The 8,265-nt window shown below is 42.6% G+C and overlaps 1 long non-coding RNA gene across 1 annotated transcript; it reads left to right on the top strand.

Annotated features, from left to right (window-relative positions):
* The first annotated feature begins 511 nt into the window (after positions 1-511).
* Positions 512-1,806, top strand: LOC141598184 (uncharacterized). The gene is made up of 4 exons (XR_012523305.1): positions 512-1,032; positions 1,114-1,266; positions 1,355-1,439; positions 1,540-1,806. It is a non-coding gene; the product is annotated as an uncharacterized LOC141598184 (long non-coding RNA).
* The last annotated feature ends 6,459 nt before the right edge of the window (positions 1,807-8,265 follow it).

The following is an 8,265-nucleotide window of genomic DNA, read 5'->3' on the forward strand; positions in this document are numbered from 1 at the left end:
AAGAAAAATCACCTACTCTTCCCTTATAAAACCGGGTATAAGGAGGAAATAAGGTAGAATTTTCCTTTCCTATTTTCGGCCCATTATTTCCGAAATTAAGAGGATAAATTTCTCTTTTTTTCGGTTTTGGTACTTACCCAAAATAAGGAGATTAAATCTTCTTATTTTAGTAGTATGCAAAATGTATAAAATGTATTATTTATAAATTGTCATCTAGTGAGGATCGATCCCATAACCTCTTGGTTTGAGTACCCTTACTATTACCACTATGACACATTCATCTTGCTGATTAAATATAACCGATTACATTTAATTACGAATTAACATATTAGTTCGTCCAAGCTAACATTATATACATTAATTAAATATAACTTATTATATTCAATTTACGAATTGACAGTTAATTCGTCTCAACTAATATTATTTAATCGGCATTAAATAATCGTCTCATCAACACATTGACTAACTGTTTAATCATATAAGGCATCAATGTGATTAAATTTCCATAACCACATCTCTCAAACACATCCTTTAGGTGTGACCTTTAGGGACCAATTGATCACCGCCATCAGTATGATAATAACGTCAAACTTTCCAGCAAGCCAACCGTTATTAGGTAATCGTTAATCAACTGATAAAATACGAAGTATACCCTTGTGAACCTGTAAGAGATTTACAAATGTTATCACACTAATTTGTGGAGGACACAAGCTCCAACAGGTGCCCAGGCCTTGGGCGGAGTACGCTGGCGCTCCTCCTTTTGTGGCTTAGGTCCTTCGACCTAGGAGCTCGAGCCGGTTGCTGCTGAGGATGTCGATAGGTCCTGCGTAGTACTTGGGCGAGCGCTTGGCTCGTCAGTGCTCTCGGGATGTCTTGACAGTTCCCATCGATCCTCCTAGGATGATGTTTAGGGAGCCTTCTGAGGCTGAGAGGGAGACTCACTTGACTAGCATTGGTGGTGACGCCCTCCTTCTTCCGGATGAGGACTACTCGGCGTTCCTCTACGGGAGGTTGGCGTACTGGCCGGTTGTGGTGAGCATTTACTCTCCTTATGACCATTTCGAAAGTATGATGAATGATCATCGATTTAATGGCAATCCTTTGTCTTCGCAGGAGGTTGAGGCGGCGGGTATCGAGCCCCCCAGAGTACCCCGAGACCCTCGAGTACACTGGCGCGACCGGGAGGAGGACGATCTCCGAGCTGCGCGACTTTGACGTGGCTGTGACGGATGCTAGCTGGACGATTGGCAGCATCTGATTCGGAGGGTGAGCCTCTAATTTGTATGATTTTTGTGTAAGAACACATTTGATTGAACTTATCCAATTATTGAGAACTTCTTATTTGAAAATGCAGGTTGCGCCGTCTCGGTTTGTGGCGTTTTGGAGGGTAGCCAACCGGCTGCGAGCTACTGCCGTCGAGGCACTTGTCAGCGGTCGAGGTCATCAAATATGAACCTTTCGTCTACTTCCTTTTTGAATTTTCTAATTTTCTTATGATTGTTTGAAATGATTGACATGAGCCAATTGTTGTGCTTGTAGAGGGAGCGTGAGCTGGAGCGAGAGTTGGCTTAGTCTCGGGAGGAGACAGCTCGTTTGCTCAGGGAGCTCGAGGTTCGTGACGCCGAGGTTGCTGCTCTCGAGGCGAGAGTTGCGGAGTTAGGCGGCGACCGACAGTAGTTTTTTTTGTTATTTGTTTGTTTTTTTGCTGTATCTTGCACATTTGTACATTTTAGGACCAATATTTTGGACATTTTGGATTTTGCTTGGGGCTCGAGCCCCCAGTTTGTTGTACATGTCCCTCTTTTGGTTGTATATATGATGGCCTGAGTGCCTTTGCTGCTGGGTTGCGTTGTTTGTACCTGCAGGTTAGCTTTGAACAGGTTTGGTAGATGACGGTTTACGCCGTCATGCTGCCAAAATTTACATAGAAATCACATAGAACATGTATGCATACATATGGCCTAAATTAACGCAAAACAATGACTCGAAAATGCAAAAATGCAAAAATTTGGTCGGAAATGACCGGACGGTAGGGAGGGTTACCCCCTAAAAAAGAAAAAATTAAAACATATAATTTTGAAATGGAGAGTGAAATGATTCCCCGAAAAGAAAAAGTAGAAGAGAAATGTATGAATTTAAAAAAAAAATGATATAATGAAATTAAATACAAAAATGTATAGGTTTAAAAAAAGATAAATTAAATTAAATTTGTGAAATGATTCCCCAAAAAAGAAAATTAAAAGAAATGTACAAGTGTGCTAAAATGAAGAAAATGTCGATATCGTCTCGAGATGCGCGTCTGCGAAATTAGGAAACACGAAATATGGTAACTTTGACGTATTTACCAAAATAATAACCCGTATGAATAGGAAATTATTCGCTGCGGAGTTTAGGAAAGATCCAACGCGGAAAATCACAGAAACGTTGCTAAGGAAGAGGCGCAGCAGGAGCTGCGTCCCTTTGAAGAAGCGCAGCAGATGCTGCGCCTGTCCCCCGGTGTATCCGTCCTGGCGGATTTTAGGAAACAGATTTTAGTATAAATATAAACGTTGATAGAGGTTTTATTCACATAATTCTTCCGTCTCTTCTTTCGTCTTATTACATAAAACTCTCAAAATAATCCTTCATCATGAATACTTTAGAGATTCGTCTAAAAGAGTGGACCAATGAGTTCTCTAGTGTGGAGAAGTATGGTATGGGTGCCTATAATCTTGGATCGTTGTTGAGTTTAAAGCTTATCAAGGTGGTCAAACCGTTCCTAGATGCTTGTCTTGATTATTGGGACCCGAATTATCACGTATTTGCCTTCCCCGGAGGTGACATTTGCCCATTTCCTGAAGAAATTGCTGCGATCGGTGGGTGGGACCCAGAACACTTGCCTTATATTCCTTCTACTTCACAAGGGTATAAGAACAAATTTAGAGACTTGCTTAGGTTGACAAGAATTGAGGTGGACCGTCTAGTGACCTCGAAAGGAGTGCGAATGTTGGACTTTATTGACCGATTTATTAACAAGGCCGACCCCACCATCTCTTATGTTGCTAGGCGAAGGGCATTTGGATTTTCCTTGTTACATGTATATGTCCTTCAAGGGCATGTTGATGAGGATTTGAGAGGTGATCCCCGTTTCCTGAGCCTAGTTGAGCAAATGGAACTGCGTAGGAGCCCAACCTGTTTATGTTTAGGAGAGATCCTATTGGGTTTGGTTAACAGGAAAGCCAATCTTGACCTACCTTATTTGGGAAGTCCCATTATCTTGCAGGTAAAGAATTTCTTCTCTTCTTTTTTCTTGTGTTTTTTTTTTTCGTTTTTTGTTTTTTTTTTTTCGTTTTTTGTTTTTTTTTTTGTTTTTTTTTAACACCTGCTTTTTGGTTGGTTTGGCTTATGGATCGTCTTCGATTGATCGAGCCCCCAGTTAATGTTCCTGCCTATCATGCTCGCTCAATTGCTAAGAGAACTATGCTCTACATGGTGGACTTCAATCGAGTCTGCAATTATTGGGAAAAAAAGTTGAAGAGTGATGATGGCCCCTTAATTAGATGGATCGTACCATGGTGGCATCTCAAATCTGTCACTGGGGTATCTTCCTTGGATCCTACCCGATCTGTGCGCATTCCTGGCTTAGAATTTATGGTATGCATCTTCCCGGAGAGGCTGATGAGACAGGTTGGACTGAAGCAGACAATCCCGAAGCTTGACACTGTCCCTTAGACTGCCGTGGCGCTTACTACTGAGAGTCGAAGGGAGTGGGCCATTAAATGGGCTCAAAGAAACGTATGGTTCTTGAACTCTTCTGTTAGTGCCTTATGAGTGTCGGACTCCTATCTGCGGTGGAGGAAAGCTACTACTCCGGAGGAGCGTGAGAGATTTAGGAGGCGCGAGCCTATTGACTAAAAGGTGCGCGAGGTGGAAAAGGAGAAAGAGAAGCATCTGACTGAGGGAGAGGAAGAAGCCGGGTTTCGTGTTGTTCATCCTTCGAAGAAACCGAAGACCTCTCCTGCCATGGACAAAGTGATTGACAAGAATGGGAAGGCTAGACCTCGAGAAAGACCGTTGGTGATTAGGTCCGAGGTGGCGCAAGAGCGTCTGGCTCGAGGTCGTGACAAGAAATATGACAAAAATGACAAGGGCAAAGGGAAAATGGAGGAATAGCCCAAGTCTTTATTATTATTTATTATTATTATCGTAATAAGAAGGTGGGGTTTTTAGAATCCTAGCCTATTTTATTTTTTTGTTTATCTGTAGCGTACTATTATTATTATTAGAAAATGAATGAAATAAAGGAGGTTAATTGGTTATGAAACCGTTGTGATTTTCTATTTATTATTCTTGTCGAATTCCAAATGCAACTGCAAATGTCCTTCTATTTACATTTTAAAATTAATGGGTTGTATCCTGCGAAGGATTGCCTACGTATTCATTAAAAAATGAAATCAAACCCTTGCGCATAGTTCGAGTAAATGTAAAAGAATAATTGTTCTGAGCAAGAGTTTGTAATGAACTTAGAAAAATAAGCATGAGCTTTTTACTTACTCTTAAGGTGCAATTTAGTTTATTTGATGATATGAGGTTGACAGATTGTCAAAATGCAAGAGCATGGTGACATTAGCTTATTTTAGCTTGGCCAGGGGCCGTTTATTTAGTGCCACAAGAGCGACACGTGAGGTTATGCGAGGCACGTTTTTGTTCCTATTCTAGGCATAATACCGCTTTAGTTGGTCAAGGTTCGTTGGGTTGGCAAATTCATTCCCATCTAGGTCTGTGATTCTAACCGCACCCCATGGAAGTATGGACTTGACTAGAAATGGCCCAGCCCAATTAGGTTTGAATTTTCCTCGTGGATCGACAGGTAAAAGAGCTCTAATCGACTTGAGTACTAAGTCTGCTTCCTTGATGTTCCTTGGCTTGACCCTTTTGTTGAAGGCTCATTTGATACGTGCTTGATATGTTTGGACATTGTGTAATGCGCGTAGCCTACGTTCATCCAGGAGGATGAGTTCTTCATATCTATCCCTCTTCCAATCGGCTTCCGGGATTTAACTTTCGAGTAAAATACGCAATGGTGGTATTTCTAACTCGACTGGCTGTACAGCTTCCATGCCGTAGGTCAAATAGAAAGAGGGGGCCCCAGTGGGCGTCCTAACAGATGTACGATATCCCCACAAAGCAAAGGGTATCTTGCTTGGCCAATCTCGATAGTTGTCAATCATTTTCTTGAGAATTGTGACGACGTTCTTGTTTGCCGCCTCTACCGTGCCATTAGTCTGTGGTCTATATGGCGAAGAGTGATGGTGCCTAGTTTTGTACTTGGCTAGCAATTGCTCAGTCTTTGCTTGGAAATGTGATCCATTATCACTAATGACCTCATGTGGGCAACCGTATCGACAAATGATGTTGTTTTGTATGAACTTTGCTACATTTTTAGCCTTGAGACTAGTGTAGGAAGCCGCTTCTACCCATTTGGTGAAATAGTCAATTGCCACTAGGATGAAACAGTGACCTCCTGTTCCGGCTGGAGTTATCTTCCCGATTATATCGATTCCCGAGGCAGAAAATGGCCAAGGAGATGTCATCGTATAGAGCAATGAAGGAGGGACATGCTGTACATTCCCGAAGATTTGGCAGTTGTGGCAATGTCTTACGTATTTGATGCAATCGGATTCCATTGTGGTCCAATAGTACCCCAAACGTGTTATTTTCTTTGCCATCATGGGCCCACTCATGTGAGGACCGCATTCTCCATCATGGACTTCTTCCATCACTTTCCGCGCTTGTGAATGATCAAGGCAACGTAGGATTACACCAAGAGGTGTTCTTTTGTATAACTCTCCTTGCGTGAGAACGTATTGGGAAGCTATTAGGCGTATAGCACGTTGTCCCCTTTTGTCCATATCTGGTGGATAGGTACCGTTGAGCTTGAAATTCAGGATTGCTTGGAACCAAGGTTCTTCTGTGATTTCCTCTTCATCGGTGATTTGGTGGACATAAGCTGGCTCTGATCGTCGTTCGATACATAAAGGCATTTCCACCATGTTATCTGGCATATTAATCAAAGATGCAAGTTTTGCAAGAGCATCTGCAAATTGATTTTCTTCTCGAGGTAGGTGTAGATAGGTCACGTGATCAAAGAATTGGGTAACCGGGTCTATTCTGGCTTGATAAGGTGCTAGGCTTTCGCTTCGGATTTTCCAAGATCCCGTAACTTGATTGATGATTAGGGACGAATCCCCATGTACTCGGAGGTTTTTAATGCCCAAGCTCACTGCCGCTTGTAGTCCAATGAGACAAGCTTCGTATTCTGCAGCATTATTTGTCACCTCGAAGTCGAGTTTGACAGAGATCGGTGTATGATCGCCTTCAGGAGAAACGAGCAACACTCCTATTCCAAATCCTCTTAAGTTTGATGCTCCATCAAAGTAAAGGTCCCAGGAGTCTACATCGGTTTGGAGTATATCCTCGTCTGAAATGACCAAGTATCTATTTTTTGTGCGTCATTGATGGGATTTTCTGCAAAGAATTCGGCAACGGCGCGCCCTTTTATAACTTTCAGAGGTACGTATTTGAGATCGAACTCTGAGAGCATCAAGGTCCATCTCGCTAGGCGTCCATTGAGGACGGGTTTCTCGAAGAGGTATTTGACAGGATCCATTTTGGAGTATATTTTTACGGAGTAACTAAGCATGTAATGACGTAGCTTCTTCGTTGCCCATAGAAGAGGGAGGCATATCTTTTTGAGTTGTGAGTATTTTCACTCGTACTCCAAGAACTTCTTACTAAGGTAGTAGATAGCCCTTTCTTCCTTTCCTACGGTTTGAGCTAGCATGGCGCCTATAGCTGTTTCGGTTACTGTGAGATATAAACCAAGAGATTGATCCCGTTGAGGTGGCATGAGCACTGGTGGTTTAGCTAATATCTCCTTGATTCGGTCGAATGCCTTTTGACAGTCATCATCCCACATGGTGTGGTCTTTTTTCTTGAGCTTTTTGAAGATAGGTTCACAGATCATGGTGAGTTTCGATATGAATCGACTTATATATTTCACTTTTCCCAGGAATCCTCTGACTTCTTTTTCCGTTTGAGGTTGTGGCATTTCGATCAAAGCTTTGATCATGGAAGGGTCTATTTCTATACCTCGTTGGCTAACGACGTATCCCAGGAGTTTGCCAGATGTTACTCCGAATGCGCACTTCTGAGGATTGAGCCTCATGTTGTACTTTCGTAGCCTTCAGAATAATTTGCGAAGGTTCGCAATATGCCCCTCTCTATCCTTGGATTTGACGATCATGTCGTCCACGTATACCTCAACTTCTTTATGTATCATGTCATGTAGGAGTCTAGTTGCGGTGCGTTGATATGTAGCTCCGGCGTTGATTAACCCAAACGGCATGACCGTGTAGGAATAGGTTCCCCATTGAGTGACAAAGGCGGTCTTATACATGTCTTCTATGGCCATATTGATTTGGTTGTAACCCGCGTACCCATCCATGAAGGATAGTAACGCGTGATCTGCGGTATTGTCCACCAATAGGTCGATATGTGGTAGAGGAAAGTCATCTTTGGGACTTGCTTTGTTTAAGTCTCTAAAATCAACACAAACACGGATTCTCCCATTCTTTTTGGGTACGGGTACTATGTTGGCTACCCAGTCAGAGTACTCGGAAACTTTGATGAACCCGGCTTTGAAATGCTTATCGACTTCTTTCTTAATCTTGAGAGCCCATTCTGCCCTCATTCGACGAAGCTTCTGTTTCACGGGCTTGAAACCTAGCTTAATTGGGATTCTATGCTCGGCGATATCCCTGTCGATCCATGGCATGTCTTTATAGGACACAGCGAAAACGTCTTTGAACTCGTGTAGGAGGTCTATGAAACTAGCCCTTTCGGTAGGGCTCAAGGTAGTCCTTATCCTAAGATCTTGGGGTTCTAGTTCGGTTCCTACATTGATGGGTTCGGTGTTCTCTATTACTGGTCCCTCATCCCCCTCTTGTAGTATTTCCTTGGCTATGTTGGGAGGTATCTCAATTGAGTCTGGGTCTGGGTCATCCTCAGTATCATCGTAAACAGAATTGCATTCAAGATAACACAAAGAGTAAGCAGAACCTGATTTATTCATATTAAAGTTTGAGAAAAGTTGAAACAAAGAAGCCATCTCGATCCGTGGCGGGCGCTAAAAAGGGACAGTTGTTGGGACATTTCCCGAACTACCGTTACTATTTGAGGCTAAGCTAGGAGAAACAAAGGGAATGGGGGTGACGACAGGAGGAG

This window comes from Silene latifolia, chromosome 9 (genome assembly GCF_048544455.1).
Source record: "Silene latifolia isolate original U9 population chromosome 9, ASM4854445v1, whole genome shotgun sequence".
NCBI lineage: Eukaryota > Viridiplantae > Streptophyta > Magnoliopsida > Caryophyllales > Caryophyllaceae > Silene > Silene latifolia.